Source organism: Rhipicephalus microplus, chromosome 1 (genome assembly GCF_043290135.1).
Source record: "Rhipicephalus microplus isolate Deutch F79 chromosome 1, USDA_Rmic, whole genome shotgun sequence".
Taxonomy (NCBI): domain Eukaryota; kingdom Metazoa; phylum Arthropoda; class Arachnida; order Ixodida; family Ixodidae; genus Rhipicephalus; species Rhipicephalus microplus.
The window spans coordinates 231,566,510-231,578,698 of record NC_134700.1 but is presented as its reverse complement, the minus strand read 5'-3'; positions in this window follow the sequence as shown (position 1 = coordinate 231,578,698).

Here is a 12,189-nt window from a genome sequence, read left to right as displayed (position 1 = left end):
CGTCGCCATCACTCGCGGTGGAAGCAAAACAGGACGATGCGCTGAACACATGACTGTCGACGGCGAGAGGAAAGCAGCCGTAAAGTGTTTCAAAGTCTTCGACCCAAACACGGGCTGACAGATTGTCCATTGTTGTCGACGAGAGCGGTGCGCGGCGCGGAGTAACAATAAGAGCATCCGAGACTATTCTCTCCTCCCTGACTCGGGCCCACTCTCACTGCATAAGTGCTGCCTTCGACCATGCTCTCTCTATTCTTTGTACCTTTTTTTACAACTCGTGCGCAAGGGTTTAGCGGGCGGAATCTTGCTTCGGTGCCATCCCGCGACTCTAATACCTTATTTAGGACCACTTCCTAGCCGCTTCGAATGCCGAGCTCCTATCGGAACTCTCTAGTGTTCTGCTAAGCGTACCGTATACGTATACACAGCTAAGCTCACAGGCGAACGGAGTCTGCCGGTGAGTGAGCCAAGCGCTACTCCGCGTGGCGGGCGTTTATGCGTCCATCCGGCTCCCGTCCGGGCTCGTAAAAGGTGGGACACGCTAAGCGTCCGACGGCGTCCGTGGTCATGCAGGAAGTAATAACCGAGATACTTGCGAGCGAATAAATGTGTCATTTAAAATCGCTCCTTTTTAAAATCCCGCGATACAAGCAACGTGGGGCGAAAGGAAGTTTGAACGACAGGACGCATCGTAAACGGCGGCACCGCGACGAGGGAAGCTGAAGTACAAGAAAACTAAAAAAGAAAAGAAACAGAAGCATTAAAAAATCAATAAATGTACACCAAGTACGCGCAGGTAGAGGTAGCGTGGTGTGTAGTGCGACGGTGGCGTGCGGTTTTGGAACGGTTGTAAAATGGTCCATAAAGACGCTGCTGCTAGCTATAACTACGTTTATATCAAAGCGACTCCCTTTTTGCTTCTTTCTTATTTTCTTCTAGCCCTTGCGCACTGGTCGGATGTTATGCTTGTGCGATTATTGTAATACACAAGCTGCACTTGCCATTGGTTCATAAGGTTTTCTTATCGCAGGCTATTGAAGGTTGTCCTTGCTTTGTACCTGTCCACCGTGGCTCAGAAAAAAGAAATATTTTTTTTTGAATGTCTAACTTTGGTGCTCAGTTTGTTGAAAGTCGTTCTGGACCGGTCAGAGAGGATCTTGAAGCTGCAATCTCTGATCGTTTCAATAACTGCGGCCGATTTGGTTTCCGATCCTCTCATCTTTTTATAGTAATTATTATTTTTATCCAACTACCATTTTATGGATATGGCTTCTCAATACTCAGCCTGTATAGTCGTGTGCTTATCGCGCGAAGTTTGTTCTCGAAATGGGACCGCCAGAATTGCCTTTTCTTGACTCTCTTGACAAATAACATTATTCGAGGTTCATAGAGACCATATATGTTACAGCTGCGCATTAGACATCCAAGTCCAGAGTAGAGTGATATCGTATTCACATTTACGTATCGCTTATATCCAACACAACTGTTAGTCTGAGAGAAGGGCGCTGATCTGCCGTGGCAATATTCGTTGGGAGGCTCAGGGCTCTGCTGCATGTTCGTGATTAAAGTGGTGCACTTGATACAGTGCAAGAAATTACCCAGGACGCATCATCTAACTAGCGTTTCCAATCAAACAGTTTGATTGTCTACCTGATGCATTTGACGAAAGGATACTCAATAAGCTAACAGGATATGTCTCAGCATGCCTTGAATTCATGTAAATGTCGATTTTAACTCTGTCACTTCACAATTATTGGTAAACATTTTTATTCATTTTTGTAGAAATGCTGCAGAGTGACTTGACTACAAGAAGGAAGGGACAAATAGAAAACGTACATCGAAGGAACGCATCGATGAGAGATTAGCACCCCTAAACATGAAAGCATGAAATACTGTAATTTGAAGAATACAGCGACACAAAAACACCTTTGCCCTCACACATTTTCCTAAAGTGTGTAATAAACTCTTCCACAATTCTACAATATATTACACATTCTCCTTCAATAATTCTTTCCCGTCATTTTCATACTCCTTGAAAACCACTTACGGAGAGACTGGCACGTTTTGCGAAGAATTGAGATTTTTTTTTTTGCAGGACATCCTATAGTTACAAAATTTTTGTCCCACACGTCTCCCCTTTGTTTCAGATTGCTGACACTGCTAATTATAAGTGCAATGCTGCTAACAAAATGCACTTTCCTAGGCGAAGTTAGTTGACCGAAACAAGTACACTGAACTCTTATTACGAGTACTTTGAAACAAAGAGTTCAAACTTACTAAACCATCCGTCTCTTCTGTACAAGTTAACCTTTTCGAGCCGCCACGGTGGTGTAGTGGTTAAGATGTTCCACTGCTGACCCGCAGGCCGTAGAATCAAATCTTGAACGCTACGGTCGCATTCTCGATTGAGGCGAGAACGCTCGTGGCTTGTATGCTTAGGTTTAGGTGCATGTTAGAAAACCCAAAGGTATCGAATTTCACCAAGCTCTACACTACGGTGGTCATAAACAAAGATATCGTGGTTTTTGGACGTTAAACCCCATCAATTTATTATTTTTTATTATTCGGTAAAACTTTTTTCAAAATGGTCATGCCATTCAGAGTGGTTACGCGGAATGATCGTTACCTTTCTTTTTCACCATGGTTTCTATCCTTTGAAGAGTGGTGGTAAAAAACCACAACGACACACAACGTGGCTACAGCCATTACGTCAAGTTCGCCTCTTTTCCCGGAGTCTGCCGCACTCGCATCCGAGGATGCAATGCATGGCGTGCCCAGCTCTCGGTTCTGGACATTTCGGGCCAGTTTCTCTTTGAGCTGACGGCAGCTTTATCTTAAGTGACCGCCCGCGAAGAAAAATTACCCCGCGCACCCTTTGCTTATTGCCCATTGTCTCAATCCTCGGAGTGCCTGCTCTTCTGCTGGGCTTCTTGGAGATGAACGAGAAGCAGACGACTCGAGCGCTCCGTACTGAAGCTTGCAGGGCACCGCCACCGTGACTCTAACAATGGCGGCATCGCTAATAAGCTTCCGCTCTGCTTTTAAAGCTGCTCAGCGCACGTGGCTGCCCTTTTGCTGTTGTACAACGGCGAGTGGGCCTCTATTTTAGGCCGGCATCGTCGGTGCCGAGTTTCCTCGGCCATCTTCGCTCCTTTATCGCTCAGGCGGTCGCGATTTCGCAGATTCTGACCTCCTCCCTCTCCTGCAGTGTTGAACGTCACGTTGTTTTACCACGCTCTTGTTTTTTTTTCTCTCTCTTTTTAATTCTCTCTCGTTTTTATTACCTGACTTCATGCGCGTAAGCGAGCGTGTTTCCCAGGTGAAGATTCCTCGTAGTGCACGTGCGCACGGGTTCAATATTCCGTGCAGCGCATTAAGCATGCAACTTTGCCTCGGCGGTGAGCTCATTGGGAAAATCAGCTGAGCACATAAGTCGTGCTCTATCGATTAGGCTTGCGTCACGAAGTTTCTTTCTCCGTGACCGTACGTTGTGGTTTTAGTAGCTTTTATGGCGCGGGAAGTATAACACTGCCATAGACAATCACCGTGTCTGTACAAAGGCGTCTTTGAAAGTTCCGACCGGTGTAAAACGAAGCTGTGGCTTGACTAGACGCTCTTATTCATTAAAAAGCAGTGGAGTACAATAGAATTATCAATTAAGGAGTTGTTTTCCACAATGCGTTGTTATTGGCATATTGTGTACGCCACAGGGCATATGTTTTCTTTTTTTTTGCTTCGTCTAGTTTTTTTTAGCAGGTCATTGAAAACCATTACTTCGCTGTATATATCCTCGAAACATTACATATGCAGCATTTTCGCTGAATGTTTGCAGTAAGCCTCCCCAGTTTCTTCCATGCGAATGGAAATCATTCCTGCCGCTATCTCTCTCCTGGATTCCATTATTGCGTAATTTATCGAAAGGCATAGCTGACGATCTGTCTAATTTCCCTCAGGCACCCAAAACACAAACCAAAAAATCGGACACAACGTGAAGACCCTTTTATAGAACCCCAAGCGACTACCAGGTCCACCAAGTGTTTCTGGCTCCTTTGTTTCACCGCAAAAAGCAACCGGTTGAAAAATAAACCGATTACTTAAATGCCAGTCCAGTATATACGGCGTGGCCGACGAATGAACGGACCGTCCCGAACCAAGCCTCTCGCTTCGTCGACAGGGACACATCTGCAACTCCTCTCGCGCCGCGTGCCTCTCCGGCAACCACCGCGCACGAATAAATGCTTCCAAGCTTTTGCGGTGCAATTCATCGCTTTGTTTCTTGGCTCTTTCAGCGGGTTGGTCCTCCAATTAAGCTGCGCACCGCGTCGAGATCGGTACGGGCTGGCCGCGCCGAGCAGACGCACTGCGCCGGACACTTGGGAAAGGCGCGCATTTGTTACGCGGGGTGGCAAAAGGGAGACCCACGCGCCCACAGGGCACCGCCGAGGTGCGCGCCATTTTTATTGCTTGTCCGAGACACCTGCTGGCCACGGTGTGGCAATTTTTAGACGGCGCCCTTGTTGGCCAGCGGCCGGCTTCCCTCTTTCGGTGCCATTTGCCTCGTGCGAATGTGTACGTGGTGGGTGCATTGGTTCCTGCTGTGAGCAGGGGGTTTTTAGCTAAGAGTGGGCGTGGACTTTAAAAGTGCTGGCTGGCGCAACGAGTGAACGCGGCGTTGAAAAACGCGCCACGCGCCAGTAGCGCTGGTCCCGCGTTGCAGCTCCGGTTTCTAAACTCGAACGAGGCTCGTGCAGTCGTGTTTCGGCGCTCTTCGCGGCTTCGTTCGGTCATGGCCCTCGCTGTACACGTCCGTCCCTGCCCGCTTATCTCGGGTACGGTACGGCGCAGCGGAGAAAAATGAGAACGTGCCTGCAGAAGAGGAGCGCGAATAATGTGTGTACGAAAGAAATAAAAAAAAATAAAGAAATAGTTGTTTCCTAGACGAAAGCTGTAGCTGTGGGAACGACAGTGCGCCCATCTTACATATAAAAATGCGCCAGTTTTTCGGAGTGTGGAATGTATGTATTGCTAGGTCTTTATTCGTGGGAATGGTGCCCGACTAATACGAATCATTCATTTTGTAGCGAAGTCCGTGTGCATGTAAGCGAATAGCGCTCATGTTAAGGGATAGTGTGCATTTGACGCTGTGTGAAGAGAGATCGCCTTCTCGCCACTTGTGGAACGCATAACCATCACAACTCATTGATATCCTTTTGATGCCTTAGGCACCAAAATCACAATATGACTATAAAGGAGGCCTTAGTAGAGGACTCGGGAAGTTTCAAAAATCTGGCTTGCGGGTCGCAACTCGAGACTGAGCAGAGTGCGGGACGCCGTCGCGTCCCGCAGGACCAAATAATGTTTTCAATTCAATTCCCTTGAGTCAGTTCGTAATCGTACCGCTTGGTTTATATCATCTTAGTACAGTAAACATACAAGCGTAGCTGGGATGAAATTATCTCTTGAGCTTACCTCTTTAGCTGATTGCAGAAAAACCGCATAGATCAGCCTGTTTCATAAAATGCAACACAACTTTTCTCCTCTGCATGACACTCTACTCATTCCACGAACTCGCACTTCTGGTCGACTGTCCAGCTCTAAAGGTGTTCAACGTGTTCATGGATCAACTCGAGCCTTGAAAAAAATCAATCCTGTCTTCAGCGATTTAATGCTAGAACAGTCATACGAAATTTGTTGTTCAGGAGCGCGAACAAGACAAAGTTAAAGTGTTTTTGTTTTCTGCTAACTCTCCCGCCATTCAGCTCGTCAACAATGGTACAGTGGGACTCGAACCCGGGTATGCTGCGTGTCAGGCTAGTATTCAACCACCGAGCCCCGCCGGTGTTTGGGACTTGTTCGCGAACAAGCCTTATTCAGGCTCGATGTCGGGAAAGGAATCACGCTAATATGAGTAGTAAAGTGTTTCAGAACAGCAAAAGCACAACCAGGCGTCACACAATGCGAATAGCGTAACGAGGGGGTCGTTCAATGCTCCAACCCATTACAAAACATTGTTCTTGATCACCTATTAACTTTGGCGCATGCCCCGCCGCAGTTGCCTAGTGGCTAAGGTACCCGGCTGCGGACCCGCAGGTCACGGGTTCAAATCCCGGCTGCGGTGGCTGCATTTCCGATGAAGGAGGAAATGTTGTGGGCCCGTGTGCTAAGATTTGGGTGCACGTTAAAGAACCACAGGTGGTCGAAATTTCAGGAGCCCTCCACTACGGCGTCTCTTATAATCGAATCATATGGTGGTTTTAGGACGTTAAACCCCACATATCAATCAACTTTGGCGCATACCCACTTCAGACATAATTCCTCATCGTCGTCAGACACTGCATGAACAGTTGGCACAGAATTCCTTGCAAGTGTTTAGCAGATACCACGCATCTCAAAAGAATGATAGAGGATAGCATAGCGAATGCCAGCCCACTACCCGTAAATTGTTATTAATAATGCCGTAGTGCCCTGCAAGTGTTATTGCAGCAGTTACCCAACAAGTGTTTAGAAAAGGCACTGAAAGGCCGCTCTTCTAGCTTTCGCTGTGACTGTGCTGCGCCTTCCGCGCAGGCCTGGCGATTTTTTTTGTTTACCTGCTGTATATTTACTTTGATTTTTTCCTACTACTCGAACACTGACTTTGTGTAATGACATGTCTCTGATATTGTCCCCCCTTATATAATGCCTTGTATAGGCTTTTAAGGATTAATAAATGATGAATGATGATGATGATAAACCCAATTCATCAGGAAGGAAAGCAAGAAAAAGAGGGAAGGCAGAGTTGATAACCAGTTGGGCATAACGGGTATGCTAACTTGCACAAGGGGAAGGGACGGGGAGATAGAAGGGACGGGGAGATAGAAGGGACGGGGAGATAGAAGGGACGGGGGAAGGTACACCAGGGGGAGGAGTACAAACACACACACAACCTCACAAAGCAGGGCGGCAGTCTTGTGCAGTATACATCATCATCACGAGTCTGCAGCCGCTCGTGCACGTTTTCTGCTCTTGGGAATTTCAGCAACCACTTGACTGCCTCAATTTTCGAGGACCTTTCGCGATGATATTGCAGAACAGCTTCTAGTGACATCGGCCTGTTGTCGATGTGAGCGAGAGCAATGTGAATGGATCATCTCTGAACAGCAAAGCGAGGACGTGCAATGGCACCGTAAGATACACTGATCTCTAGAATTTCGCTCCCATCTTCTCGAAATGCGACCAACGTAGCCGGAATCGAACCCACAAACTTCGTTCAGATCAGCAGCCGAGCCCCATCACATGATTGGGCAGTGTCATGATACGTGCATTTTTGATGGAGGCGAAAATGCTGTAGGGGCATATGCTCAAATTTGGGTATATATACACGTTAACAAACCCCAGGTGGTCTAAATTTCCGTATCCCTCCACTATGACGTCTCTCATTATGTTATGGTGGTTTTGGCACGTTAAACCCCACGTATCAATCAATTAGGATTACGATACAAGAGTATCGCGATATTATTTTAGAGATACTTTTGAGTATCTGTATATCTGTATCGATATAAATATTCAAAATGTATTTGTATCTCAGTAGTGAAATAGTTTTATGATGTACCTATCATATCGCGATACAGTGCAGTACACGGGTGCTTCGTTCCTTTTTTCCCGGGAACGAGCTAACGCATATGCAAGAGGTAAGGAATTTATTTTTGTACTAATCTAAGCGAAGGCGCTCTACCAGTCAGCGACACAGTGAGCGTGGCGAAAGGTTCCCCACACGCACAGAATGGCTCATGTGATAAAAGCACCTGACACCGCTGACTGCAGAATCACTGAACGAGTATTGTCATCGAACGTCAGTACCTTGCAAGATTTTTGAGCACATATTATACAGTCAGTAATTTAAGTACCTTGAATTAATGAGCTTTCTCACTTCTTCACAGCACGAATTTCATAACGGTCACTCATGCAATACTCAGTTGAATTCCAACACAACATAGGTAAATTCCTTTACCCTAACAAATGTGTCGACGCCCTATTCCTTGATTTTAAGAAGGCGTTCGACACAGTAAGTCGTAACCTGCTGAACATTAAGGCAATGGGCTTAAATATTCATAATAAAACTCGAAACTGGTATAAAACTGGAAACGATCGCAAACAGTGTGCAGTCTTCAATGGCCTTAGCTGAGCACACATAATAGTATCTTCAGGGGTGCCCCAGGGCAGTGTTCTGGTACCACTGTTGTTTATCATGTACATTAATCACATTGTAGATAACATACAGTCCACCCCTAAAACTATTTGCAGATTACTGTGCCGTCTACAGAGAAATTAATTCTACATCATTTTTAACAACCTTGCAGTTCGATCTTGATAAAATAGCACATTGGTGTCAGCGCTTGCAGATGTGTTTAGAAAAATGTTTAACAATTTCCGATACTTCGTACTCAACTATAGGAGAGCACAGAGCCGTCCCGCTAAAAGAGACCTAAAACGGATCCCTTACATAACGTCAAGCATACAATGAAAAGACACTCAAGCACTCTCCTTAGGTATTAGTAAATGAGGTCACATTCACTTTTCAAACAAGAAATGAATCATCAAACACAATACACAATTAAAGGCACAACAATAAACACAGTTTCAGAGTGCAAATACCCCGGGGTGTATTTTACTCCAAAACCTAAATAGAACGTACATATCGAACACACAATATCTAAAGCAAATTTAATGTTGATTTTCATACGCAGGAATTTCAAATCAGCGTCCAAAGTGGTGCTTTTTACATATTACATTGCGCTTTTTACAAATTAGATCTATTTTAAATTACGCCTACGTGATTTTGGACCCATTCCAGGGTGATTTGATACAAACAATAGAAAAGCTTCAAAATCAGGCTGCACGATTCGTCTTTAATAACTACAATCCTTTCCAAAGTGTCACTGAATTAAAAACAGTACCTGGCTGAGAAAGTTTAGCAGCTAGAAGAAAAAGCTTGAGGCTCCAATTTTTCTACCGTATTTTTAATAATCAAACGGGCATTTAATGTCGCCCTTACCCATCGAAACCATCTTTTTTTCGGCTAGGCACGACCACTCTAAGAACGTTCAAGCGTTTAAATGCAACACAAATCAATTTTTCAGGTCTTTGTTCCCACAAACTGTACGAGATTGAAACGTGTTACTTGAAAACTATGTTTCCGTATATGATAATCATGATTTTTATTCCCGAATGTGTTTACAATAATGTATTATTGTTTTAGTGTTTTTTTTCTTTCTTTGAGTTTTCTGTGAATTTTGGACACGCTAACCTACTGTTTATCCTGATGGTGACTCTGTTTCATATCTTTTGTTGTTTGTCACTCGAAATATGTGGAATGTGTTATTAAACATGTCTCACCTGCAATAATGCCTACGAAACAATGCAGGGATTTTGTAACTAAATAAATAAATAACTCGCTCCCAAGGCAAGTATCGCACCCCTTCTTTTTCTCGGGCGGAACAACATTTCACGATTTCACGAGTCTTATCTTGAGGCCGAGTCGACGCTGTTGAAATGGGAGTCTTCTTGAGAAGCAGCTGTAGCTTAAGTTCAGTTAATGTCTAACAGACCCCGAGTCTTGAGACTGAATGTATGCTTTTGCTAAATTCACTGCCATTCACTAGTAATTTGAGCGACACTTTTGCCTTGCATGTTTCATTGCGTTGTAAGATAATTGTTAATATTACCCTGTATTAGCGGAGCATAGGCATTTTTTAAATGAATAATTTCAGTATTTGCATTGCTGTAACTGCATCTCTGTAACTGTATTCCGGTATAATTTTTTTCGCCTTTTCGCTAATGCATCTCTGTTATATCCCGTGACGTTGAAGGCAAAGGTATCTCAGTATTTCTATTTTAGGCTTCAAGCCTTCTTATATTGATATCTGTATCTCGGAATACTTTTCTGGTTATGCCTGCCCAGCCCTGCCTTGTAACTACTGTACCGACGAAGCGTACGGATTGACGAATTCTGTCATCGTCATTACCACACCCTTTACCATAACCATACGTATTACCATCATCCCGTCAGCGTGCGTAAGGGCACGCTGGCAGGCAAAAGACCAATATATCAGTCACCAAGTGCTGCCATTTTGCATTAATGCATGCTGATGCTTCTGTCTTCGTCGACGTACTACAACCTAGAAAATATTTTTCAATGAACCTAAAAACATGCACTAACCCTTCAGATGATCTCTGTCTTAATTACCTGTACGTCATTAAGTGGTTACAAGAGTGTGTTAATGTGTTGCATAAACGCTACCATAACGCGTGCTGTCTTAAGGTGTAGCGCGAAGCAGTAAAGCAACTGTGGTACAGCGTGCGTAGATAAGTATTCCTGCCATGTGCTCGCACTTCCGGATATGTATTGGCAGTCACCATTTTTTAAAATACCTTACTGTGGGGGAGAATGAAAGGACAGCCATAAAATATCGAATTTCTCTTTCATTGTTTCTGCAAAATTTTTTTTAAAGACACACGCACACACACACACACACACACACACACACACACACACACACACACTCACACACACACACACACACACACACACACACACACACACACACACACACACACACACACACACACACACACACACCACACACACACACACACACACACACACACAGAGAGAGAGAGAGAGAGAGAGAAAGTCTTATCTCACAAACAGGAAGCGATAGGTGAATCATTTCGACATGTCAGATGAACTTGAAACGCAAACAAAAAAAATGTACACATTCATTCAGCTGTTTTTGTATGAATTCGGAGGCTATTCAGAACGTCCCACTGGAAGTATCTGCAGGAACCTGCCCTATAACGGCAACTACGTATTTCGAAATAAGATAGGGGCTCGAAATAAATAAAACTAAGAAAGCTGAAAACACTCACAGTGAAGTGCTTAGAAAAGGCGTGAAAAAAAAGAAGGTAGACTTAAAAAAAAGGAAACAGAAAGTAGATGAATGTGTAGGACGTGCATTATATATATCTATACGCTCACTCATCGTAATTCAAGTTTTTCGAGAGTGCGGAAAAGGTGTACGCGCTGTGTACTCGCTGTGTATTTCGTGGAGGTTGTCTATGACGAAGGAGCTTCTGCGCACCCCAGGCATCTCGAGGAAAAAAAAGAGAAAAACTTGAAAAATAATGCGAAGGCACAGGTTGAAGCGAGCTCCGAACCGACGCTACATCGACTGGTAACCGGTTTTTCGTACACGCGACGCGATCGCTCCATCAAACAAGGAGCCACGTTCCATCGGTCATAATTCATTACAACGCTTCTTGACGGCCCTGAGTATATACGGTCGTGTGTAAGCGTTTTTGAATGTGGTTGCCCCCGTGTCGAGATCTACAGTTTGTGCTCGGTTCATGAACTCAGCCGTGTGATGCGCATACCTACTTTGGATGCGAATTGCAATGGCTCGACGTGTGTCCTCTGTAGTGGTTGTCAACGCAATTAGCTTTCGACCACGAAACTTTGTATAGACATTTTAGTTCCCTACACGTGATGGTAGGCTGCTAATAGAAACAGTTCGTTTAGACATGGTGATTCTGTGTCTAAGAATGCGAGGGCCAATCGGGTAGTCATCTTACGTTCTGAATTAACTGGGGCCAACAGTCAACTCGCTGTATGTTTTGGCACCTTCGAGGACTCAGCACGTAAGAACAGACATCGAAGGTCAGTACACAACTAGCGTGGGCGATATAAATTACCAATGGTAAAATAGGGTTATGAATCTGCCGAGAAAAAAAATGCTTGGAGACACGCAAGGATCAACATACGGCAACATCTGTTCATTATAGATGTCAGATAGAGAAGGCAGAGCTTGGTAGCGCGAAGTTATAATAACTAAACTCACGTCGTCATGCAATGCTAAAAAACAACAAGCAAAAATGCAATTTTTGCAGAAGTCTTTGCGGTCATGGAGTTTTTGGTCCCGAGAGAGAGAGAGAGCGTGTGTGAGTGATAATTTATTATAAGGCAGAGAGGTCAGCCTGAGCTAGTTCGCTCTAGACTGCTACTCTACACAGGGTGATAAGGGAAGGGGGAAGGAAAGAGGAATGAAGGGTGATGATGGGGACAAGAAGAGGTGGTGCGTATGTACAGTAGACAGTTAGCGTAGTACCCTGCAGTCTAGTGTCTAGTCCAGTGCTTTTTATAAAGTCTAAAAC